The 26562-nt window shown below is 49.5% G+C and overlaps 2 pseudogenes; both read left to right on the plus strand.

Moving 5' to 3' along the window:
• The first annotated feature begins 3932 nt into the window (after positions 1 to 3932).
• LOC112311252 (nuclear transport factor 2 pseudogene) lies at positions 3933 to 4301 on the plus strand (annotated as a pseudogene).
• A 1006-nt stretch (positions 4302 to 5307) lies between these two features.
• On the plus strand, positions 5308 to 5793 carry LOC112311966 (S-phase kinase-associated protein 1 pseudogene; annotated as a pseudogene).
• Positions 5794 to 26562: the final 20769 nt, after the last annotated feature.

A 26562-nucleotide genomic window follows, 5' to 3' on the forward strand; every position in this document is an offset into this window, starting at 1 on the left:
CATCAGGGCGGGCTGTGTGGCCCTACTGTGTGTGGTGGGAAAGAGTCCGGCCTCTGGAGGCCCCAGCTGGCCCCCTATTATATTGGCTTCTATTAAATTGAAACACATAGCACATCTATTACACAATAAACCACAGCTATTTCGTGGATCAAATTAAGTTTTATTTGGGCAAATTACAACCTTTCCTACAGTCGTGCCTTTGTGAGGCCATTCCTTTTTAATAAAAGCAGTGTTTCTGGAGCTGGCCCTCCTGGACCAAAGCTCCGTGGTGGGTTGGGGGCTCAGGCCGAGGTTGGCAAGAGGCTGGAAGTCTGTGTGCAAATGTGTGTGTGTGTGTGAGAAAGATGGGAATTTTGGGGGCCCCTCTTGAGAATGGATTTGTCCACCTTCTCCTCCTGCCTCCCCATCCTGAGGTTGCCATGGAATTCTGCAGAGAACTTCTCATTAAACAAGAAAAAAGCTGCAGCAACAGCAGCAGGAAAGCATTTCCCGGAATCCGGGAGGAAGTGTGAGTCACCAGCCTGCTAAGTGAGCTCTGCGTGGCCACTGTGGCCCCAAGCCCAGGAGGCCTGGAGTGTAGGGCCCGCCAGCAGGACCGCGCCAGGCCTGCCCGCATAGACATGCCTGCTGCCCAGGCTGACGCAGGCTCCAGGAATGCAAACAAAGCTGGGTGGAGGGGCCTTCTGACAGCTGGGGCATTGGGCCAGGCAGGAGAGAGCAAGCCTGGAGGAGAGGCCTGCAGAGGGGCTTCGGGTCGGATAGGCCCCTCTTTGGTGTCCTTGGAGCCCGAGCTGCTGGGAAGGCTCCAACCTCTCAGTGTGACCTGGCCTAGCACTGCCAGCTCTGGCATGGCCTTCAGGCTCCTCCTTGTGGGACAGGGGCTGGAGTTCTCAGAATCGGTTCTTGGACCAGCAGCATCAACATCAGCATCAGCTGGGAACTGGTCGGAAATGCAGATTCTCAGGCCCCAACCCCAGACCTACTAAAGAGTCCAGAGATCCGTGTTTTAAGCCCTCTAGGCCACTTTGTTGCACGCTCGAGTTGGAGGGCCACTGTACTTCAAAGATCTGTATGTCAGCTTCAGACTCATACTTGCTGGTTATTCATTCAGAAAATTAGGAGGTAATGCTTAAGTAGTGCTTACCGTGGCCGGGGACTGGGCTAACTGCTTTATGCATGCTAAGCCACTTAATCCTCATGTTCACCCTGACGTCGGGGTCTGGGATGATTTCTCCACGCTACAGGTGACATAAGTGCTGTGTTTTAACCAGAAGCCAGCATTCTGAGATCTTGGGGATGATGGGAGATGCTGGGCCGAACTCATAGATTTGGCCCATGCAGGTTAACTGGTTTTGTAGCAGAATTTTCCCTGGGTAGCTTTTCTTAAATGCTCTTCTGTGGCTACCCTGTCCCCTGAGAGGTGGCAATGGGGAAAACTCTCACTCCAGAAGTGGGGAGTACAGAAGCAAACAGGCAGGTGGAGTCAGAGAAAAAAGAAGAGAACAAAAGAAGCCTGGGCCGAACGACACAGGGCCCTGTAGAATCTTGTTTTTCCAAACACAGTCCCTGGACCAGCAGCATCCACATTTCCCAGGAGCCTATTAAAAATTTAAGCTCTTGGGCCCCACCCAGGCCAACTGAGTCGAATCTGCATTTTAACAAGATCATGTGCATTTTCAAGTTTGAGAAGCACAGGGTGGGGCACATAAGCACATACATCCCTGAGCCTCTTCTTGCATCAGAGGGGGAAGGGTTATGGGATCCGGGGTCTGCACCAGCCTCAGCCCAGCTTCCTTTGGCTCTGGCTCCCATGTTAGCACAAGCATCCCCTCAGCAAACCTTGGAGCCCAAGGCACAGGAGGGAGCCTCCAGCCCTTAAAACTCACAGACAAACTATATAGTGGGAGGGACTTTCCCTCTGCCAGGTCCCCTCTCCCCAAAGTCAAGGACCTTCTATACCCTCTTCCTAGAATGTAGGCTCTGGGTTCAAACTCAGGCTCTGCAACTTATTGATTGATTCTTGTTATAAACTTCTTGGTGCCTCGGTTTTTCCTTTTCTGTAAAATACGGTAATGATATTTTTCTAGATCATGCATTTGGGGCTGATTAAATCAGTGAATACACATAAAGTACTTAGAACAGTGTTATGTAACTCCATTACATTAGCTACCTGCTTTCAGCCCTCCTTCTTTCCCTTCTCAGGGAAAGTATTGTTGTACCAGGAAAGTACTGTTACTTTCTGAGCTTATAGATGAGGATTGAGATTCCAGAAGTACAGTGACCAGTCCAAGGACACAATTATTTAAGGGCAAAGCTAGTGTTTGGTGGGTCTGCCTGGCCAGCCTGACCTCAGTCCCACACTCACTTCCCATGACCCCTTGCTTTTGCCTCCTCTACAGCCCATCCCTGTCCCTAAGGAGAGAGCAGGATCTAGAAGGCCAGAGCTGACAGAGGAGTGGGGAGGCTCCTAAGGACATTGTTCATGGCCCTTTCCCTAGGGCCTCAGTTTTTCTTGGGTAATGCTTTCTTCTCGTAGGTTGCAGGACAGGTCTGCTGAATGGTCCTGTAGTGGTTTTAGCTGCTCCTGCCTTGCTCCGCCAACAAGTTTGCCCATCCCTCTGTCCCCATGGCTGGAAGGCACACCTTTGGCATATGTGTTAAAATCCCAGCAAGGGAAGACTCTGGTTTCAGCTCTGGTGCATAAAGATTTTGAAAGTTGTCATTCCACACTAACAACAAGAAAAAACTGAACAAACTGAAAGTCAACTTTTTTTTTTTTTCATCCTTCAGAGACTTAAGGTTACAGGGCAAGGTTCCACACTGAAATCCAGAGAAATGGGTGAATGCGGAGAATCATAGCCCAGATCAGTACCTGAAGCAGAAGCCCTCAGAATGGTAATTTTTAAAACCATGTTACTGAGTTATGGGTGATACACGAAAAAGCTGTATATATTTAATGTTCACAACTTGATGGGGTTGCATGTAAGTATGTACCTGGGAAGCCAGCACTACAATCTATGCCATAACCATATGGAACTTCTGGAAGCTAAGTGTGGACTAGCTTGACAGTTAAAATCTTCTGGGAGGCCCAGTCTCAAGCCCCCCATACTTTCATGGGTTTTATCCCCAGGGACCCCACCAGGTTCACATGGTAAAGATGAGACAACCCCCCCCCCCCCCCCGTTTTGTGTAGGAAGAGAGGAAAAGTAAACATTTGGAAATACGTCAAGTTTTCTCCAAAACAAAGGCCTACCCTTTGTTACAAGAGCCTTGTATGACCTGGTGAAGGGCAATTAGGCAACTCCAGCCCTCCCTAGCTTCCCTGTCTCATTTCAGGGAGAAAAAAAGGGCTTAGACGTGCTTCTGAAGGTCACTGCCCAGGGACTCAGGCCAGCTGAAACTCTGAGATTTAATGATGAGTGTAGAACACTTCGCCTCCCCAACATCTTCCCACCAACGGCAGGTCTCCAGTACAGCAACAGTGGGTTACAGCTAGAAGAGCTGCAAGACTCTTTTAAAGGAGTTCTTAGGGAAACCCAAAGATAACGGGGGAGGAAAACAAACAAACAGGGAAATTCTAGGAAAGTGAAGTCTCTGGCACCTCCAGCTATAGCAAACCTTAAACACAGCCCAGCTCTTAGTCCAAATTAATATAAAATCTCACACTAAAAGCCTGATTACCTCAATTCCCATAAGCCAATATATCATGTCTGCCTTTCAACAGAAAACTAACAGATGTGCTAAAAGGCAAGAAAACACAGTCTGAAGAGAGAAAGCAGTCATTAGAACCAGACTCAGATATCATAAAGATTTTTTGGAGTTAAGCAAGCCATTTAAAATAACTCTGATTAGAAACAGTGCTGGGTTGCCGCCGCCCCTGCCGCCACCGTGCCAGCCCCTCGGGTCTCAGTGAGGTGGCGTGGTGCTCCGGAATGGGAGACAAGCCCATTTGGGAGCAGAATGGGTCCAGCTTCATTCAACATTACCACCAGTTACTTGATAACGACAGAGCCCAACGAGGTGCAGTTTACCTTGGCACGTCATGCCTTACGTGGGAAGGACAGCAATTGCAGGGGAGAGCTGCCATTGTGGAGTTGTCCACGAGCCTTCCATTCCAGAAAATCCAGCACAGCATCACAGCGCAGGACCATAGCTGCATCATCAACATGGTTGTGGGCCAGCTTAAGGCCAATGGGGACCCCATCACAGGCTGCCACCAAGTGTTCCTATTAAAGAGCATCAGCGACGCTTGGGTTTGCACCAGTGACATGTTCAGGCTTGCCCCGCACAACTGCGGCTGACCTCCTCCTGCCCAGGCGCTCATGCTGTTTCCTCTTCCCTCCTCTTCCGGAGACTCTTCACACTCCTCCAGATGCTCCAAATGTCACACACAGACAAGCAGGGCGGCAGTGGGGTGGGCACAGTGCGCTGCAGCCAGGTTACCTAGGTACTGTGCGCGATGTTTGGACAGCAGACTAGTTACATCTGACAGGAGAAGTTTGTGTTGTACCAGTGTGCGCCCTGGGAAGACTTAAGTAATGCAAAAGGTTGTTTTTGTTTGCTTGTTTTTTAATCTGGCAAGTTACTGTAGTAACCCAAAGAAGTGAGGGAGGAAGCAGCGGCCTCACTGCCCAGATATTGATTTGTTCAGATGTTTCAGTGCCTCACGGTACAATAAAACCACAAAAAATTTCTTAAAAAATAATAACTATGATTAATAATCCAATGGGAAAAAGTAGATAACATGTAAAAACACAGGCATTATATAAGCAGAGAGATGAAAACTCTAAGAAAAATCAAAAGGAAATGTGACAAATAAAAAACATTGTGACAAAAAGAAAGAATCCTTTTGGTGGGCTCATCAGTAGACTGGACATGGCCAAGGGAAAAATCAGTGAGCATAAAGATACATCAATGGAAACTTCCCAAACTGAAATGCAAACAGAAAAAAGAATGAAAAAAAAAAAGAGAGAGAGAGAACATCCAAGAAGTGTGGGACAATTACAAAAGGAATAATACATGTGTAATGGGACTACCAGAGAATGAAGAGAAAGAAGCAGAAGAAATATGGCTGGGAGTTTTCCCAAATCAAGAACAGACACCAAACCACAGATCTAGGAAGCCCATCCAATACCAAGTAGGATAAATACAAAAATACCTACACCTCAGTGTATCATGTTTATACTGCAGAAAAGCAAAGACAACATTTTGAATGAAGCCAGAGGAGCTCTGCTTTTTCTGTTGTGTCTGCTGAGCTGCCCTGCTCTCCTCAGCCTCTGGCCTGCTCTTTCCTTGAGACTGAGAATCATGCCTTCAACTAAGTTTCAGAGTCCTGATGGAGAGATATTTGAAGTTGAGGTTGAAATTCCCAAACAATCTGTGACCATCAAGACCATGGTAGAAGATTTGGGAATGGATGATGAAGACGACGATGACCCAGTTCCTCTACCAAGTGGTAACGCAGCAATATTGACGTTCAGTGGTGCACCCGCTACAAGGAAGACCCTCCTGCTCCTGAGGATGATGAGAAGCAAGAAAAACAAACAGATGATAACCCTGTAGGGGACCAAGAATTCCCGTAAGTTGACCAACGAGCACGTTTTGAACTTACTCTGGCTGCAAACTCTTTAGACACCAAAGGTTTGCTTGCTGTTACACGCAAGACGGTTGCCAGTGCGATCCAGGAGGAAATGGCTGAAGGGATTTGCAAAACCTTGAGCATCAAAAAAAGACTTTACCAAAGAAGAGGAAATGCAGGTACACAAGGAAAACCAGTGGTGTGAAGGGAAGTGAAGTGTTGTGCCCGGTACGGTGGCACCGTAAGGACTGGTTTAAAGCCAGGTGAGCTGCTCTGCTGGTAACCGTTAACATCCCACATGGCAGCACGTCACTGCCTCCGCGGAGCACTGTCCTCTCTGCGCCGGCAGTTTGGGTGCGGACTCCAGCGTATGGCTGCGCTTCTTCCAGCGTTTTCAGAAAGTTTCTTTTCTCTTTGCTCTGAATAAAACTGAAATGTGGGTTCTCTATTTAAAAAGAAAGAAAGAGAGAGAGAGAGAGAAAGAAACCAGAGGAAAAGTACATTTTACCCACAGAGCAAGAAGGATAAAGATTATATCAGACTTCCTATTGGAAACCATGCAAAGAAGAGAATGGGGTAAAAATTTTAAAGCATTGAAATTAAAGTACCTACCAACCTGGAATTCTGTGTCTAGCAAAATTATACTTGAAAGTGAAAGAGAGATAAAGACTTTCTCAGATAAAATTGAGAGAATTGTCACCAGTAGGCCTGTTTTCCAAAAAATGTTAAAAGGAGTTCTTTGGAGAGAAAGAACATGATATAGGTCAGAGATCTGGATGTACATAAAGAAAGGATGGGTATCAGAGAAGGAGTAATAAAGATAAAATGAAAAATTTTATTTTTTCTTAATTGATCTAATAGATAACTTTATTCAAAGTAATAATAGCAAAAACATAACAAAAAAAGTACTGAGTGATAATAGCATAAAGATGAGTGAAATGAATACCAGCAATGTTATAAGGGATGGGAACGAGGAATTGGGAATACTCTGCTATAAGGTACGGCAATATGATATACTGTTATTGGAAGTGGACTTAGGTCCTGGCCGTGTGGCTCAGTTGGTTAGAGCATAGTCCTGATACACCAAGGTCGCAGGTTTGATCCCACATCAAGGCACATACAAGAATCAACAAATGAATGCATACATAAGTGAAACAACAAATCTTTTTCTCTCTTCCCCCCTCCCTCTCCCTCTCTTACTCCCCCTTTCCTTCCTCTCTAAAATCAATCAATAAAAAAAATTTTAAGTGGACTTAGATTAGTTGTAAATGTATATACTGCAAACTCCAGGGCAGCAACAAAATTTTTTTAAACATTTAACTGATACACTAAGAGAGGGGAGAAAATGGAATCATAAAACCAGATAGGCAGGAAACGTAAAACATAGAAAAAAGTTACAAACATGGTAGATATTAATCGAACTATATTAGTCATCACCTTAAATGTGAATGGTGTACATATACCAATTAAAAAACAGACTATTAGATAAAAAAAATAAGGCTTAACTGTCTGTTGTCTATAATAAGTCCACTTTAAAAATAAAGACACAGATAGATTAAAGGGAGGGAGAAAGATAAACCATGCTAACACTAATCAGAAAGCTGGAGTAGCTACACGAATTTCAGAGAAAGCAGACTTCAAAACAAGGAATATTATCAGGGATGAAGTGGAGTATTACATGATGATAAAGGGATTCAATCTCCAAGAAGTTACAACAACCTAACAAGAGAGCAGCAAAGCACGTGAGGCCAGACACTGGTAGAACTGCAAGGAGAAATGGACGAAACCACTCTCTGGAGATTCCAACGCCTTTCTATCAGTAATTGACAGACCCAGCAGGCAGAAAACCAGCAAGAACGTAGCTGAACTAAACAGCACCGTCGATCAACGGGACCTAATTGATAGATTACATCATCCAACAACAGGAAAATGTACATTTCTTTTCAAGTTAGCATGGAATATTCACGAAGGTAGACCACATACTGGGCCATATAAACCACCTTAACAAATTGGAAAGAACAAGAGTTCTACAAAGTGGGCTCTCAGATCACAAAGAAAGAAAACTGAAGTCAATAACAAAGATAGCAGGTCTGTTGGTCTGTTGCAAAGTGGAAAAGAAATAAGCTGACCTGTGTGTATACATGCATGTGGGCATGCATGGGCATGTGTGCGGGCACGCATGTGTGTGTGTGTGCTGGCGTGCATGTGTGTATGTGCAGGCATGCATGTGTATATATGTATGTGGGCATGCATGTGTGCACGTGCGGGCATGTGTGTGTATATATGTTTATGGGCACACATGTGTGCGAACATGCATGCATGTGGGGGCGTGTGTGCATGTGTGTGCGCGGGCACACGTGTGTATGTGCTGGCATGCATGTGTGTATATATGTATGTGGGCATGCATGTGCACATGTGTGGGCATGTGTGTACACGTGTACGTGGGCATGCATGTGTGTGCGGGCACGTGTGTGTGCAGGCATGTGTGTATGTATGTTTATGGGCATGCGTGTGTGCGTGGGCATGCATGTGTGTATGTGTGGGCGTGTGTGTGTGGGCACGCATGTGTGTGTGTGTGCAGGTGGGTATGCACGTGTGTATGTGCGGGCATGCATGTGTGTGCATATGTAGGTGGGTGTGCACGTGTGTATGCACGGGCATGCATGTGTGTATGTGTGTGCGCATTTGATGGAAATATAATGGCAAGAGTATTGGCAATTTCCTCTCTCAATTTTCTCAGAATTCCTAATCTTGTTCAGAAGCATAATGGGTAAAATAAAAAAATATATAGCCCAAGGTTTAGAGAATTGCTGGTAGGTTGGGTCATCTCAGCCGCTTTGAGGACTTTCTGGTTGTGGAGAGGGCCCCGTCACCCTGTGCTCCCCATGTGCTAACCGTGTGATGTCAAGGTTTGCTGGATCCCTGGTCTCTATTCTCTGCTTTCTGAGTTTGGGGAAGTTTTCCTTCCTTCCTCCCTCCCTCCCTCTCTCCCTCCCTCTTCCTTCCTTTCTTCTTCATTCTTTCTTTCTCTCTCTTCTTTCTTTTTCTTTTTGGAGTGTGCTTGGGGAAGTAAGAGAAGACTCATCTCTTAAAAATATACCTCCCTACTTTCTTGTTTATATAATCCTGTGCTGTGAAGGCTTCTAGGAGGCCATAGAACAAGCACACAAGCAAAATCGGACTATAACCATTCTGCTATCTGCCCCTCGCCAAGCTGGGCCCCAGGTGGAGGCCCAGGACAGAGGTATGGGGGTACACCAGGAAGCAGGGCCAGCGCACCCCAGGAGGAGGGCTCCGCATGCCTTGGATCAGGCTCAGAAATAGAGAGAGGTAGCCAGACTCCCCCCAATCCAGGGTCTGCGCTCAGAGAGGGCAGCGGTCCAGCGCCCTCCTCTATGAGATGGCACTGTTGTGTCATGGGATGTGTCATGGGATGATACACAGGCTCCATGGGAGGAGGACCAGGCTCTGGCCAGGAGCTCCCTCAATGTGGGCTGAACCCAACGTGCAAAAATGGGCCTGGAGTGGGAGGAAGTTTTCACAGGTCAAAAAGCCTGTGTTCTGAGAAACCCTCTTTCTGTTCTTTGCTTGGGAACTCATGTCTTCTGTGAATCATTTCTTCTTGCAGTGTTGGTGTTTTCCCTGCCTCATCTCAGTCATGGGAGCCCCTAGTGCCAGTTTCTGCTCCTTCCTGGGTGGCCGCCAGCAGCTGCCTGTCTATGCCACCTTGAGGTAGCATGGGGGACAGACAAGGAGGCTGCACACAGTGTCCCAGTGTCCCCCTCCTTGGAGAAGGCCCTGCTCTGGACTTGCCAGGTTTTAAGCATTTGGCATAGGGCAGTGGAAAGAACTCCTGATTGGTGTTAGAAGCCCTGAGCACCTCATGGTCTTGCCACGGAACTGCCTGTGTCATCTCACTCCAGCTTTCACCTAAGAAATCTGGCCTGAATATCTCGAAAGGCCTTCTCAACCCTCTGGTCCAAAGGGAAGGACTGGGACCAGTGGAGGAAGGCTATCAGGGAGCTAAGCCCACTCCTACAGGGTCCTCCCTTGAGGCCCCCTGACCCAACCCCACTCCCCGACATGGTTCGAGGCAGTGGCAGCTACTGGTTAACACAGACCAGATGCAGCCCTTTCCCCAGACATGCTCAGTGGCCTTCCTCCTCAGAGGCCTTGGCGATATTTGAAACTCCGTGGAGTTTGGCTTCAGAGGCTGAGTGGAAACCACAGCCCCATTACGTGGACACATATGATCTCCCTGGGAGGAAAGAGGCAACTAGCCTCAGAAAATAAGAGGCAAGTTGGAGGCCACTGCTCTGTGGAGAACACTTTTGCCCGCCCCCCCGGCGGAGCACAGTGCCTGGGAACCTCAGGGAGGGCAAGTCCAGTGTGCTCTGCCAGAATGGAGGAGTGACCTCAGAGGCAGTGGGCTCCCTAATACCAGAGGATGGGAGCAAAAGGTCCAGGACTTTTAGAAAGGAGACTTGAACCACTTATGTGAGCTGCTGGACTTCCACCAAGGAGCCATTCTGTCTTTCTCCTAATGTGATCACATTCGAGGTCTGTCCAGAAGCCATGAAAAATAGAGACATTTATCGAAGAAGATGCCAGTGTAACATACAAGAAACATTGTACACAGGACAATGATGTCTCAGTCACCTTCAAAGTAGGCACCTTGTAGTAGTTCTCCCAATCACCATCAGCTGCTCTGTTGTATTTTCCTGAATCTCATCAACAGCCTGACATCTCTTCCTTTTCAAAGGTTATTTTAGTTTTGGGAAAAGCCAGGCATCACAGGGCACCAAATCTGGGCTGTCGGGGGGCTGAGTCACTGGGCGATTTGATGTTTCACCAAACATCACCCACGTATGTTGATGCACGAGTGGGTGCATTGTCATGATGAAGCTGCCAATCATCAGTGGCTGTTGCTGTGGCCTTCTGAATCATCCGAATAGTTTCCGCAGAGGAACATTCAAGCTTAATGCAGAATTTCATACAGATTCGCTGCTCTACTCACTCAGTCATTTTGAATGTGACGGCCACATAGCACACATACTCACTTAACAGCGTCTGCTGCCCCCACTGACTAGTACAGTGAAGTCGGCATCGTTCACACATGCACATTCCAGTCCACTCTCTTGGCTGCCAGGTTACACTGATGTCATGCAAACTGTTCTCAGTATATTAACAACGGCTGGACTTTTTCCAGACAGACCTGGAAAACTTTATGTTTTCCAGGGGACAAAGTCTCCAGTACTTTGAAAACTTCAAAATACTGTCTCCAGTATTTTGAAAACTTTATGTCTTCCAGACGAATCCTTAAAGAAGAATAATTCCATTGAATGAGATGACCTCCTGTCCTTCCCTCTCCCCTGGGCAGACCAAGTAATTAAGTTTGCGCAAATAAGTGAGAAATGATACAAAGCCACTGTCAGTTAAGATATTCCAGCTTCTACCACTACCTAGTTGAGTAACTTTGGGTCAATAAGTTTGTATCTCCATCCTCAGATTCCCACTTGCCTAATGGAAATAATGAGCTCACCTGGAAGGTGGGTGGGTGGGGTGCAAAAAGGGTCAGGACAAGGCTCCGAGGCAAGTCACTGCTACTCCCAAGTGGCATTGATTAAATCCTCAGTTCCCATTTCTAAATAATCCAAGACCTCATAATAACTGCCCAGCAAAAATAACCAAGATGCCCCTGTGGATGATTAGTCAGCTAGCCGGCTTCGTGAGCATGGCACCTTTGGGCTTGAGTGATGGCCTGAGGTGGGCACTTTGAATGCTGCTGACGTGACTTTTCTAAAAAGAAAATTGTGGTAACATTGGTTTATAACATTATATAAATTTCAGGTGAACAACATTATAATTCACATCTATATGTACTACATTGTGCTTGCCACCAAAAGTCTAGTTTCTCTTCATCACCATACAATTGACCCCCTTTTTACCCATTTCACCCTCTCTCCACTCTCCTCCTATCCCCTTCTGGTAACCACCAATCTGTTGTATACATCTATGAGTTTGTTTTTGTTTTATTTTGATTTTAGATTCCACATGTGAGTAAGATCACATGGTATTTGTCTTTCTCCATCTGACTTGTTTCGCTTAACACAATACCCTCAAGGTCCACCCAAGTTGTCCCAAATGGCAAGATTTTATCTTTTTTTATGTCCGAGTAGTATTCCATCGTTTATGTATACCCCATCATCTTCAGCCACTCATCCATTAATGGCTACCTACGTTGTTTCCGTATCTTGCTTATTGTAAATAATGCTGCAATGAACATAAGAGTACATATATTTTTTCAAGTGTGAGTTTTCTTCAAATAAATACCCAGAACTAAAATTACTGGATCATATGGTAATTCAAGTCTTAATTTTTTTTGTGGGACCTCTATACTATTTTCCATAATGACTATACCAATTTACATTTCAACCAACATGGTACAAAGTCTCCATTTCCTCCACATCCTCTTCAACACTTGTTATTTCGTGTCTTTTTAATAAGAGCCACTCTAAGAGGTGATAACTCATCATGGCCTTGATTTGCTTTTCCCTGATGATTAGTGATGTTGGGCGTCTTTTCACGTGCCTGCTGCCTGTTTGTATGTCTGTGTTAGATAATGTCTGTTCAGCTTCTCTGCCTATTTTTTAAATCAGTAGTTTTTTGTTATTGTTGTTGAGTTGCGGAGGTCCTTTATATATTTTGGATATTAACCCCTGATATATATATAATTTGCAAATATCTTTTGCCATTTGGTGGGGTGCCTTTTTGTTTTGTTGATGGCTTCCTTTGCTGTGTGGAAGCCTTTTAGTTTGATGTAGTCCATTTGTTTATATTTGCTTTTGTTCCACTGCCGTTGGAGTCAAATCTACAAAAATATTGTTAAGACCAATGTCAAGGAGCTTGCTGCCTACGTATTTCACAGTTTCTGGATTCTGTTCATGTCTTTAATCTATTTTTGAGTGAATTTTTGTGTAGCTGACATGACTCTGAAGGGAAACTGGGGCTGAGACCGTCTCTGCTGGCCCTTCGAGCTTGAGGCGAAGGCTCAGTAAGGGCAGTGGATCCCCACGCTTGGGTTCTGCTCAGCGTCTGTTCACCGGAGTGCTCTAGGCTGGTTACTTGGCTATTGTTGTAGGGTGTGGAACTGACTGACTTGCTTGGTCACTTAGCAACCTCAGTTTTCTCCTTATGAAATGGGAATGGCAGCCATGTTAGCTCCCTGGGTGAGTGTTGTGAGGGGTAGGAGGAATGTTCAGTGGGTTTGGTTATGTGATCACCTCCCACTGTGGGGAGGCCTTAGCTTCAGGGCTCCAAGGAATGGGAATGCAGAGCGGGCTGCTGCCCTCAGTGATTAACCCCGAGGAGAAGGCTGTACTTCTCTGGCACAGAGTCTGGGAGTGGCTGGAGCAGGTTTCCTATCCGTTTAAGATTTGTGAAAGGAAAGAAATTGAACTTGGTAGTGGGCCTTGAAATAGGCCACTCTGGCTAAAGATAATGAAGCCTTTTTTACCCCTGCCAAAACTCCAGCTGGGTTTCCATCCATGCCCTCCCTCATCCTTCCTCTCACCCATCAGCGCATCCACGCAGACGGTCGCTCCATAAATACTTCATGGGCACCCCCTTTGTTCCCAGACCTGGGGAGGCAGTGCCGAGATGGTGCCTGTGCTCTTGGAGCTTTCACTTTGCATGGGGGAGAAAGACCTCAGACTAATAGCTGCACACATCAGTACAAAGCTGAGGCATTTAACAAATGCTAAGAGGGAAAAGATGAGGTATTGTGACGGTGCATAACAAGGGCCACCTCCTCCTGAAGGCCAGTACTTCCTTTGTGTCCGGCAGTATCCTTAAGCCCTTGAACCTGGCTCACTGGGTCCTTTCCATGTCCCTATGGGACCTATAGGGTGGACCCATTGTATCTAGAAACTGGGCAGAGCTTAGATCTCAGTTGTTCCCCATAATCCTGTGTCACAGGAAGGCAGGCTTCCCTTTTCCTTTTTCCCCAAGTGAGGAAACTGCAGCACAGGCACATGAAGGAGTTCTCTTGATGGTTCAGCCCAGCGGAGCTCCCTGCTGGACACAGCCATGCTGATCCCACATGGAACAGGGGATCCATCCGACTTCCCCATAGAACTGGGAGAAATAGTAAATCACTGTTCCTTCAAGGCACTAAGTTGTGGGTTGGGTTGTTACACAGCATGGGTAACTGAAACAGTTGGCCTAGCAGGTGCCTAGGTTCAGAGTCCCTGGGACTTCTAACCTCCTCCAGGGCCCTGAGCCCTGGTTCCCATGGTTGCCAGATGACTGGCAAAGGCTTTCCTCCTATTTTATTCTTGCTGGGGAAGGAGAAGGGAGTTGTGATTTCCTCATGTTCCATTTTGAAAGCTAATGGAGCGAAGACAAGCGAGTGGAGTTCTTATGAAAAGGATAGCAAGCTAAGAGCTTAGACTCTGGGGTCAGACTCCTGGGATCTAAGTTCCAGCTCTGCCAATATCTAAACGTGTGACCTTGGGCAACTTACTTAACCTCTCTGTGCTTCCGTTTTCTCATCTGCAAAATGAAGTTAATGCTTGTACCTATCTCATAGAGTTCTATGAGGATTAAATGAGATAATATATGCAAGCTCTTAAAATAGTGCCTATTATAGGCCCTCAATAACTCTTATCTATTGTTCTACATCTCCCCCTCCTCCTCTTTCAACACCTATGTCCCAGGGGTTCCAAGCTGGATATTTCAGTATTCTTGACCTGAAGGAGTTCATAGTCTCACAAACTAAAGGTACAGCTAACACCTAAACAGGTAAGGTATTAAACAGAGGAATAAAAATAAGTACGGTCAAAAATAAAATAAGGATGGTCAAGTCTGGGAACAGTTTATTGTACTTGGGAATTAGGAAGTCTTCCTGAGACAAGTGACAATTGAGTTGGGTTTTCAAGGCTGACAAGGAGTTTGCTGGCTTTTTTCAGTTACGTTTACATTTGACCCTGAGTAAAAGCCACAACCACCACCCTCAAACAACATAAACACAAAAATAACAGTAGCTTGAACAGGACAGAAACTTATTTCTGACTGAAGCAGAAATCTGGTGGTGGGAGGCCCAGGGCTCATAAGGGTGCTCCTCAGTGACAGGCACCCCAGAGGGCCTCCTATGTTGGTGCATGGTCTCCATCCCAAGCTTCTTCCTGGTGCAAGGTAGTTGCCAGAGTTCCAGCACCTCTGGCCCTTTAAGGACACTCCTGAAAGTTGTACACAGTCCTTATGAGCCATTGTCAAGGCTTCATCCCATGGCTAATCTACCTGCAAAGGGGGCTGAGAAATACAATCTTTATTTTGGGTGGCCATGTGACCAGCCAGCTAAGAACTTGGGGGTGTGTTACTAAGGAGGACTTGGGGAACAGACACAGGAGGTCATAACTGGCCAAGTTCACACACAAGGACAGGCAATAGGAAGGGTATTCCCAATAGAATGAGCAGCCTGTGTACTTAATGGATCTGGAATGGCCGGTTCTGTCTCCATACAGCCTTCAAGGATATTCACTCTTCCCTCCTGAGGTTCAACATGGCTACTTCTGTGCATTTGCTTTCAGACTAGGCTCTCGCCAGGCAGACCTGCTCCATTCCCAGCTCTCCTGTTGCTCTGGAGGCTCCCTCCTTCCCAGAGTGTTCACGGGAGGCACTGAGGTGCTGGAGTGGCTCCCTGTCCTCACAGCTGGGGAGTCCTCAAGGAGCCGGTGCTCACTGAGGAGATGGGGCTGCTGAGTTGAGGGGCCACAGAGAAAAGGGCCAGAGCTCTCACCAGGCTTCTGACCTAGGTCTGGACAGCTGGGGAGGGGGTTTGAAAGGGCTCCCCTGGCCAGGGGAATACTGTAAACAAAGGTCAGGAGATGGAACTCTTAGGGGGCCTTTGGGGAGAGTTGTCCTGTCAGTTCTGGGGGCCTGAGGCCTGACAAGGCTGGGTGTTTAAGGGATGAGGGCCCCCCCACACCCACAGATGACATCGTGCAGAGGAGCTGGTTATGGCCGTCTGGGACCATGGAGTCGGTGTCGGTGGGGAGAGGGAGCCACAGACCAGGGGTCTTGGAGCGGGCAGTGGGGCGCACAGGCCCCACTCTGAGCCCCGACTCTGGGTTTGGAGGCAGAAGAGCAGGAGATTGACCGCTCCAGTTCTGCTTTGGATATGAGGGCAACTAGCAGTTCCAGTTTTCTCATCTGTAAAGCAGCGGTCTGCTTCTCAAAGAGCACGGTGAGGGTTCCAGATGACAGATGGGAAAGGCCTTTGTGAGCGTTCAGGCGCTGCGCACACATGCCTGTTACTGTAGAGACCTGTGAAAGAGAGGCCTCCCGCAGGCGACACCTCTTCAGAACCCTCACAGGTCTGGGCTTTCAACAAGGCCGTATTGCCCGGCCTGGAAGGCCCAGCTGGGGCCTGAGCTTCTCAGGTTGCTGCCTGTGACCACTTGTGAACCCCTTTCCTCACCTCCTAGCCTCTCATATCCTCTGGCTCCAGTAGGCCCAGCCCCTGGGTCAGAGCTCTGAATGCAGACTCTAGCCAGCAGCCTGGATTCTGCAACCAGGCCAGCAGTCCGTGACCCTGGACACTTGGGCTGAGGTGGCCTCGGTAGGTATAAAGCCCAGGTACTACAGGGAATGCTCACCCAGGTGGAACCCGCTGCTCACACGCCCACGGGGACCACGCAGGCAGCCAGTGTGGAGAGTGGCTAAGGGGTGGCAGCCTCTGGGTGAGGGTGTGCCCGCTCAGCTCAAATGAAGTGTTTTCACAGGCTGTCCTCGGAGTACCATTGCAAGTCGCAGGCTTTGTGACTTGGCTTCCCGACCACAAGTGTCTGCTCTGCGTGTGTTGGGGGGAGAGACAAAATGCTTTTCTGCAAACTGGCAAAATCAGCCAGCCTCAAAGAGAGAAGTGCCCGTCTGCTTTGCTTCTGTGATGGAAGGTGGGGCGGGGGGTCCAAGGTGCAGTCAGGTTAGTAGAACTGAACATATGCCAGAGAGGCCTGTTGTTTTCTTTGCCCAGCACCACCCCCTGGTGGGAACTGCTCCCCACCATCACCAGCCACAGGCTTCCAGTAAGATTTACCACATTTATTCTCCCCAGGGGGTGAGCACCTGACCCAGTCCGTGTCTCCTGCAGAGAATTTGAACTTGGGACCAAAAGACTTCAGCTAAGGCAGGCTATTCAGGTCCTGAACCCAGGAGCTGATGCCAGCCATGCTTTCCACCACTAACTGGAGGAGTGGACAGAGCTGGGGCTGAGGGGGGAAGAGACAGCAGAGAGCAGCAAGGTGAGGGAAGGAGGGGAGCCCCGCTGGGCACCCACAGGCTGTGCCCTTTTCCGAGGCTGACTGGGTCCTGGTCTGGGATTCCAGGAGATACCCCAGGCTCCTTTCAAAAACATCCTAGCCCCCTCCCTCCAACATTTTCTTTCACTTGCTACAGCCAGTTAGGTGAGTCTCTGTTGTAACTAAAATAGTCACACCTGATATGAAGAAAAGCCAGTGAGATCTGCTTTCTTGTGGCTGCTGCTCCTTGGATGAGCAGCTTCACTTGTATCAGTTTGTTAAATCCTTATGATGACTCTGTGAGGTAGGTACTGTTATTATTTCCACTTAACAGATGAGAAACCTGAGGCCCCAAGGGGATAAGCAACTTGCCTAGAGTCACACAGCTGACAGGAAATTGAGCCTGGGCTGGTGGAGTCTGGAGGCTGAGCAGCCATCTTACCCACTGTGCTGTAGGGTTGTACTGGAAGCCACTGGCCTGGGGATTCTGCTGGGCCTTGTGCAGAGCTCGTGAGTCTCTGGGCTTATTTGACTCTGTTCAATGAAATAGGTTTGTGTATCTTGAGAAAGAGCCAAGTTGGTTGGGCTTGATGTTTTGAGTGCTGGGCTGGAGGTGGCCTCCGTGGGGAACCCAGCTGGGGCCTGGCCGAGCCCCCAAACCAGGCTCCTTGGTCGAGGAGGCTGACATCACGTCCTGCCACAGCTTCAATGCCTGCTTGTGAGTCATGGATCCAGACAGCCTGGGCAGAAATGGTTCTCCCCCAGACCCTAAACCTAAGCCACCCCTTCCAGGAGACTTTTAGGGCCTGAGTGGTTGTGACCTCCTTTCTTCTGTTCTCCCTAACACTTGTTTTGGAGCCCTGGGCTGGGTTATATTGCTGAATAACCATGAAGGATAAAGCTGAGACCTGGGATAAGCTCGGTCCCCATCCCCTCGAGGGGTGGGTGACTGTCCTTGGAGGGCCAGATGGAGAGAGAAAACCCAACATTGGCTGAGCCGTGGGAAGCCATGAGGTCCCAGGGAAAATGGCAGGGGACCTGGCAATTCACCTGCAAAATGAAGTAGAGTTGAGCATTGAAAGCCTAAGGCATTACAGTGGAAAAACATGGTGGACATCCCCTCCCAATTTAATTGTCATTAGTGGTGGGAAAACCCACTTGGGAAGCACACAGCGCCAAGGGCACTGCTGAACACACCGAACCTGAGTCTAGTCCCAAGGAAGCAAATCAAATAGAGTGGCATCGTGGCATCGTGCAAAGGCCTGAACTTTTTAAAAATGCCAATAGCGTGAAAGCAATAGAGAAAGAAAAAGTGTGGAGAACTATTCTAGATTAGAGGAGATGCAAAGGGTGGTCCTTGACTGGATGCTGGGCGGGATGGGGAAGATATAAAGGAATACATTATTGAGACAAACTTGGCAAATTTGCGTATGGTCAGCACATGAGATAATAGTTTGGCCAAGTTAAATTTGCAGTGTCATCACTGTACAGGGACTATATAGGAATATGTCCTCATCCTTTATTTTATTAAAACATTTTTTTCAGCCTGCCCTGGCTGGTGTGGCTCAGTGTGGACTGAGCACCAGCCTGTGAACCGAAAGGTCGCCAGTTCGATTCCCAGTCAGGACACATTGCCTGGGTTGTGGGCCAGGTCTGCAGCTGGGAGTGTGCAAGAGGCAACTGATTGATGTATCTCTTACACATTAATATTTCTCTCCCTCTCTTTCTCCCTCCCTTCCCCTCTCTCTAAAAGTAAATAAATAAAATCTTTTTTAAAAAAATAAATAAATAAAATTTTTATCCTCACCCGAGGACATTTTTTTCATTGCTTTTTGAGAGAGAGAAAAGGAGAGAAAGAAACATCAGTGTGAGAGAGAGACATCACTTTGTTGCCTCCTATAGCACCAGGACTGGGGTTTGAACCTGCAACCCAGGCATGTGCCCCCGACTGGGAATTGAACCCGCAACCTTTCAGTTATGGGACAGTGCTCCAACCAACTGAGCAACACTGGCCAGGGCAGTCCTCATTCTTAAGAGAATTGCTGAAATATTTAGGGGAAAATACCATGATGTCTGCAACTAATTCTCCATTGGTTCAGGGATGAAGTAAATGTAACAAAAATTAAATCCCTCGCACAGGGCAGACCTCAGTAATCACGAGCTACTTCTCCATCTGGCCTTGAGCTGCCTCTGCCCTGCCTCCTCCCTAGAGGACCCCTTCTCCTTCCAAGCCCTCCCCCTGAGCTCCTTTTCCCAGAGGAGGTGGCCACAGGGAAGGCTCTGGGAGAACAGCAGGAATCAGCCACAACCATCTCCCTGAAATTCAAGTCTTCCCCTTCAAAGAAAGCCCACATCAGTGCTCAAGGACCTACCTTTCTCCCAGCCCATGGAAGAAGCTTCCTTTCCTGGAATGATCGTTGTGCTCTTTAGTCCACCCTGCAACGCACTAGTCACTCTGTCGCTGCAGGAGGCCGGCAGCTCCAATTCTCACAGAGCAGGCCACGTGGATGTCTCTCTGTATCTCTGGGATGTACTGAGCACCTGAGCTATAGCAGATGCTCTACACACGGTTGTTAACAAAAGCTTAGGTGCCAGTACGAATCTGCTGCCAGTTTAGGGACTAGTTAAGTACATGTGGGTATATTCATATAGTGTAGTAGAATACTATGCAGGTGTCAAAAGAATGACATGAGCTAGTAGGAGATCATCCAAGATGTAGCGATCAGTGACAGCAGCAAGGCGCCCTACCGTGAATGCAGCAACCTGCTGTTTGTTTAAGGGGAAAAAGCATGTGTACTTGTACCAGTGAAGGCTGCCTTGGGGTGGGGATTGGGGCACTGAGGATATGGGCAGGGAGTGAAAGGTTTTGAGGTTTTGACCTGTGTATATGAACCCATTAAACAAATTACATGATTTATATTTATAATAGAGTCCTACTCTTTGGGGGAGGCTGAGGGAACCCCAGGAGTTGGGTGCTGAGGAAAGGGGAGAAACAGGTGAGCATTGCTCCTGGGTGGAGGAGACACCTAGGCTGCCTGCCTGTTGTTCTGGCTGGAGGACCCTGACGAAGAGCCCCTGGCAGCAGAGGGGTGCAGCAGCCTCCCAGCATCCTCAGCATCACAGGCTTCTCCCGCTTCCGTGACGTCCCATCCCCTATGCCCTGCAGCTTCTCATGACACACACTTCCATGCCTCTGCCAGGCTTGTGCCTCCACTGGAAATGCCCTGCCTCCATTTCCACATGCTGAGTCCTCCTTGGCTTTCAAGGACCCACAGTTCCTGCCTCTGCCCAGTGCTCTCCTGACCCCCAATCAGAGCCCCCTCCCATGCCATCTTGCTCCTTCAGCCCTCAGCGCTTGCTCTGAAGACCTCAGAGCTGACTCCTGCTGCCCAAGTTCCTGGTGTTGAGACACAGGACTGCCCGTTCTAGGCCTATACTCCCCTTTCACCACCCAAGGAGTAGTGGGGATGCTGTGCCTCCTGGAACTTCTTTGCATGGGGAAGGGACTGGAACATGTATAATAGGATGCACGTGTTAAAGAAAAAGTTCCCCTGACACTTGTTAAAGCAGTAAATAAGGGAGACTTTACTCGGGACCATTGCAGCAGAGGTCAAGGCTGTCACAGTAGGGTTAGAAGTTCAGCGAAGGCAGCTGGGGGACCTACAGCCAACAAGCAGAATGAGGGGGCCCGTGGATGGGAAATTACAAAGAGGTGACATCAAGGGTGAAGAGGAATCTTATTAAACCAACGTAACAGGATTCTTCAGAAGGCAGGCCAGGGTGATCAGATACTAGGGTAGGGGGATTCTCACTAAACCGAAGGATTCTTGCTAAAACTGAGCTAAACAGGCCCAAGACAAGACCCAAGGACCAGACCTAATCAAAAACTGGGCTCAGGAGCCTGTGGAGTTTGTTCAAGAAAAGAGAGAGTCTTTGTCATGTGTTATGGGACGTTGGGAAAGTTCTCCTTTTTATAGGTGAGGAAATGGAGGCTCAGAGACGTAGTCATTTGCCTGAGGTCTGTTTTAGTCCACCTGGCCCATGGGAGGCTCAGGCCCCCGGCTCCTCCTACATCTGCCCCTTGCCCACAGCTGTGGGTGGAAGGCCCTGGGCTCCAGCCCCCATGTTGCCACTGGCTCCTTGTTGTATGACCTGGGACTTTCAATAGAACCCAGGAACAAAGCCGTGAGAGTCCTCTGGCCACACCATGGAGCTCAAGGGGAGCCGGGTGGTCCAGGCTTGGGCTGGGCAAGGCAATAATTAGCTGAGAGCTCCTCTGGAATGTTAAGTACCCAGGCCTGGAATGCAGCTCCTGCTGGCTGCAAATAAGCCCCCATCATCAGACAGGCCCTTCAGTAAAGATAAAAATCAGGGTGGGCAGGCACTGAGGACCCTATCTTAAGAGCTCCCCCATAAGGCAGCACATTTTTCTGGCCTCTCTCAGGATCTCCCTCCATTTAGAACTCCTTCCACCTTAGGACTAGGCTTTGCAGGTGTGGCAGGGGGCTTCCCACCGTTACCCCCGCCTCCTGGTATTAATGCCCTTGTGTAACTCCCTCTCCTTCAGTGTGGGCTAGACACTTTGAACAAATAGAATATAACAAAAAGGATGGAATGTCACTTCTGAAATTAGGTTATGAAAAGACCGTGGATCTCATCGTGGGCGCCCTTTTACTCTCTCTGAGCGAGGCCAAGCTGCCATGTTGTGACTTGTCCAGGAGAGAGGCACATGTGGCAAGGAGCTGAGGGAGGCCAGCGTGGCTGGTGAGGCACAGCAGTCTGCAGGCCGGCACCCACGAGGCACTGAATCTTGCCAACAAGCACGCGAATGAGCTTGGACACAGGTTCATCCCCGCTGAGCTCAGATGCCAAGCAGCCTCCACCTCTAACAGGGATCCAGTGTTACTGAACAGCAAGCAGGGTCCTGCTGCCCGCCACCACCCTCTCCACAAAATTCCAGAGGCGATTGGTGATAAAGGAAAGGAGTCTTTATTCAGAAGTTACACAATTTTGGAATAACAGCTTTCCACATGTATTAGTCACTTACGCCTATCAATTGAGGCTAAGCTCTCAACACCTTAATTCTATCATTTCCCCAATTTAGTTTTTCATTATCTTATTTCTATAGGGTTAGTTTACAAACTAAAACAACATAAGATACAAGAAGCTACACAATTTTCAGAGCCTGTCCTCTCTAGAACAGCCAAAGAAGAATAACCCTGCTACCCTCTACCAGGCCAGCCTGATCCTAGGCTGTGCCAGGCGTTTCTTCACCCATCCAAAATCCACCCAAAATCCTGTCCATCGGGAAACACAGGCAGCTGCAGCATGATCATCCAGGCATCCTTGAGAGAGAGAGAGAGAGAGAGAGAGAGAGAGAGAGAGAGAGAGAGAGCGCGCCAGAGAGCACTTCTTTTATTTCAAATCTTCTGGCCCATAATCCCATGCAATCTGGAGGCATTCAGCTTCTCAGCCAATCCTGCCCTAGACTGTTTACCATTGCCTCGGGCAACCTCCTCCTAGGGTGCCTTCCTACACCTCCCCAGTGATCCCATCAGATCTCTCTGCATCACTGGGACTAACGGAGGTTTTGGAGCTTGGGCCCAGGCAGAAAGATGGGTGGCAAGCAAATTCACAGAGCACTCACCAGGTCCAGACTCAGACGTGTGGCTGGTCCAGATGGGCACTGAGGACCCTCATCCTCAGGCTGCAGTGAGGCCGTGTATGAGCAGAACTGCTGGGGCCTCGTTCCGGGTCAGCACGCTCAAGGGACTCAGACGTGATCCCACTTTCCACATTCCTGTCACCAGAATCCTTTAGAGTGACAGCCTCTCCCTCCAAAGAAGGCACCACTTCCTGCTTCAAGGCCTAGACCCCACTCCTCGCTGTCTGGTCAGGAGACCACGGACGGTCTAACCGAGGGCCAACCCCACCAGTTTACAACTGGACGCTTAGAGGCCCAGGGAGGGGCCTGACTCGCCCACAGTCACGGAGCCTGGGATTGCCAGGCCCAGTATCAGCACCAAGGTTTTCCAGCTCTCACAGCCCAGAGTGCTGGGCTCTAGGCTGGTGCTTCTTAAACTGCCGCTTGTGTGGGGATCACCTGCAGGGCTTGTGAAGACACAGGTGGCAGAGCCCCACCCTCGGAGTCTCTGATTCTGGAGGCCTGGGTGGGGCCTGAGAATTTGCATTTGTGGTCATTCCCAGGTGGTGCTGATGCGGCTGGGCGAGGACCACCCTTGGAGAATCAGTGCTCTAGACTGTCTCCCCAGTCACTCTCCGCAAGGTCCCCAAACCATGCACTCAGGGCAATTTGCAATGTCCCCGTGTGCCTGTGTAGGCACAGTCTCCTTGGAAGGAGCTGGGTGCGGTTGAAAGAACCACAAAGGGCAACGCCCTGTCTTGTTCATCTTTGCAACTATTGGCCCAGCAGCTCCCATATTTGCTGACCTGTAAAACCCACAAATATAAATGACACACCTCAATTTTATTAGAAAACACTTTCACAACATTTTTTTTTTATTATAACCATTCTGAAAGTACTTTATTTTGTTCAGGCAAATAGAGCACTCTGTGCAGGAGCGCTTTTGTTAAGAAGACTAGTCGCGTGTTAATAGGGGGTGAAACGATGGTCCCCGCTGCAATGTGTTCTGTTTCCAGAGGCTTTGTCACCAGGCTGCAGTTTTATCGATCACTGTTCTACCTTTTCTGGCACAAAAGCTTGTATCATTAAAGCTGATGCTTTAACTACCGGGTGATTGGTGGATCTGCCGATACAGGTGTAGATTCACATGTGGCTGTGGATTCAGGTACAGGTACAGCTGCAGATACAGATATCAGCAAAGATGTAGAAGCGATGTTTTCTAAAGAGAATGAACATGCTTCCTGCCTCCCCTTTCCTCTGCCCGGAATGTGGGTGTGGAAGGGAGCCAGCTTGGCCCTAGCAAGACGGCGGAGTAACAAGGCGGACGGGGCCTGGGTGTCTGGACAACCTTGTGGAGTAAACTCTGACCAGTACATCACACACAGGTCCCCAGCAGACGACAAGCTCCTCGCGGACAGGGACAGAGCCTCCCTCCTTCTCACTACGGCTCCTAAAACAGCGCCTGGCATGGCTCAGTTCTGGTTCTGCCCCTCGTTAGCAGGCGACCTGGGGCAAATGACCTCCCTGGCCTGTTCTGTAAAATGGGACTGAGAAGCATTCTCACTGGATTGTCATCAGGCTTAATGAAGTTCTGAACATAAAACACTTAGCCCTGTGCTGGAACGTAATAGGAGCTCTAAACCACGGCTCCCTATTTTCCTTAAGAAAAAGTCTCAACTCCCTACCAGGACCCAAAAGGACCTCTGTGTTCTAGTCCTGCCCACATCCCTAGTCTTATAGCCTCTGCTTTGAACAACAAGCCAGACAGAGCTGCTCCACGTTCCCCTCTTTCACCGGGCGGTGTCCTAAGGTCAGAGGGAAAGGTGAGAAATGTGCCCACAGCTACAGTATCCAGACCTAGGGCGCCTGGCTTGGTAAGTTCAGAACGGCTTCCCTCCAGCCTGGGAACAGGTGGCTACTCTTCAGTTGGGCCCCAGATAAAGTAGCTGGCTTGTGTTTAGAGACCTCGTGGGATCAAAAATCTCTTTAGTCAGTGGAGGCATATTTGGAATAAAAAGTTCACGGGCTGCTTCTCTACCATACTTTCAGCTCTTGTAGTGTGCACTGTTTTCTAATCTGTAAGCCTTTGCACAGGCTGCTCCTTCCACGCCTGGTACACTCCCTGCCTCCCCCTTCACTTGGCCTTGGCCCGTCCTCATCCCTGTCCAGGCCTCTGCGCAGGTGCCCTTCCTGGAGGCAGCCTTCCCTGAACTGCCTGTGCCCGCGCAGGGTTCCCACTCTACATCGTGGCATGGCTGCTGGTGGCTCTCTTCTACCAAGTCCCTCCTTCTCTTTAGCTCGATGCTCAGTCCCAAGTGCCCAGCACAGAATTCGGCCCGGCCAAGAACACTTGGAATGAACGAACCCGTGAGTGAACGGTGGACTGTCAGGGATGCCTTGGTTTCCATCAGCTGGCATCGTGGGGAGGGCAGGAAGGGGACCGGGAGCACTGCGGGGGCCTCTCCTTCCCCATCATCCTCCCAGACCCCTTCCCTGCCCAACAGGGCGCCACCGGGCTGTCCCACACCCTCTCTGCCGCCTGCCCAGTGACCTAATTATTGTTTTTTCTTCCAGCCCCGCGGAGGGGAAAACAGAAATTCCTGGTGGATGACACAGGCCCGGCGGCCGCCTGAGAGCCGAGCACGGGACCGGCTGGGCCGGCTTCGCCCGCCGCCCGCCCCGCCATTAGGGCCGCGCGAACCCGTCATCAGGCTAAGTACAGAGCGGGCGCGGGCCGGGCGGCCGGGAAATTGCCGGTTCCCGCTGACCCGCGGGGCCTGCGGGCGCCCCGAGTCTGGGGGTCAGCAGCGGCCCGCGGCCGGTTCGCTGATCATTACCACCGGCCGGCCCTGTGGGGACGGAGCCGCTGCGGTGGAGGCCGCGCTCCGGGGTAGGGGAGGGTGGGGGTGGGACAGCGGGGCGGGGCGGCGCCGGGCGCAGGGTGGGGCGGGAGGCGTTCGGAGCCGGCAAGGCCCAGGGTGCGGCCACAAGACACATCGCACGCTGCGAGGGCGAGGGCTCTGGGGGCCTTTGGCACCCCTCTCCTCTTTCTGGGCCCTGCCCCCGCTGCTAGAAGAGGCACTGGGCTTGCAGCCAGACCGCCACGGGGCTGAGCGGCCCCAGCTCTAATGGAGGGATTAATGTGTCATGTACCGTCCATGGGCCCTCGATGCTGGAGGGAGCCTCAGTTCCTCCAGCCTTGAAATGGATTGAAGCAGCTCGGGGTGACGTGAGATGTGCCTGGGTCAGCCCTCTCCTCCATGCCTAGTGTAGAATAGGGGCTCCCTTTTCTGTCGCTTACTAGGGAAAAGGGCGCTCAGTCACTCATGCTTTCGGTGTACAAACGTTGGCTGCACACCTTCTATGCGCCAGGCACGGTGTGAGGCCTTGGGTGATAGTGATGAATGAGACAGATAACCGTGCATTCTCAGGGCCGACCAACAGTAAACAAACACACACACGTCAGATAAGTCAGTGCTTCAGATGGTGATAGGCGTTAGGAAGAAAAATAAAGGGTTAGGGGAAAGGCCCGTAGGGGTGGGAGGGTTGTTCTATCTTAGACTCAGTGGTCCAGGCAGGAAGGTCTTCATGGAAAGGTGCCCCTTGAGCTGAGACCTGAGACCTGAGTGCAGTGTGGCAGTGAGCAAGGCAGTGATCTAGGGCAGCCCTTTGGGGAAAAACAAATGACGGGCAAAGGCCTTGGCTCCCCCCCCCCCCCCGCCCAGCCCTTGCTGGTGGAATTAATCTCTCAGGGTTCTGAGCTCCTAAAGTACACGATCACTCCCCTTTCTCCTCCAGTCTACAGGAAGGACGCATGAAAAGTCTGGAGTCAGACAGACCTGGCTTTAAATCCTGTCCCTGCTACTCACTGGCTGTGTGACCTTGCACAAGTCACTTAACCTCTCTGAGTGGTAGTTCTTCCATCTGTCAAACGAGGAGAAAAATGGTACATTCCTTAGAGGTCTGTGTGAGGCTCCAATGAGGTGACACTGACGGGTTGCAGGCCCAGACTTGAATGTACTTATGTGCTCAAGTGAATG

Source organism: Desmodus rotundus, chromosome 7 (assembly GCF_022682495.2).
Source record: "Desmodus rotundus isolate HL8 chromosome 7, HLdesRot8A.1, whole genome shotgun sequence".
In the NCBI taxonomy this organism is placed as follows: Eukaryota; Metazoa; Chordata; class Mammalia; order Chiroptera; family Phyllostomidae; genus Desmodus; species Desmodus rotundus.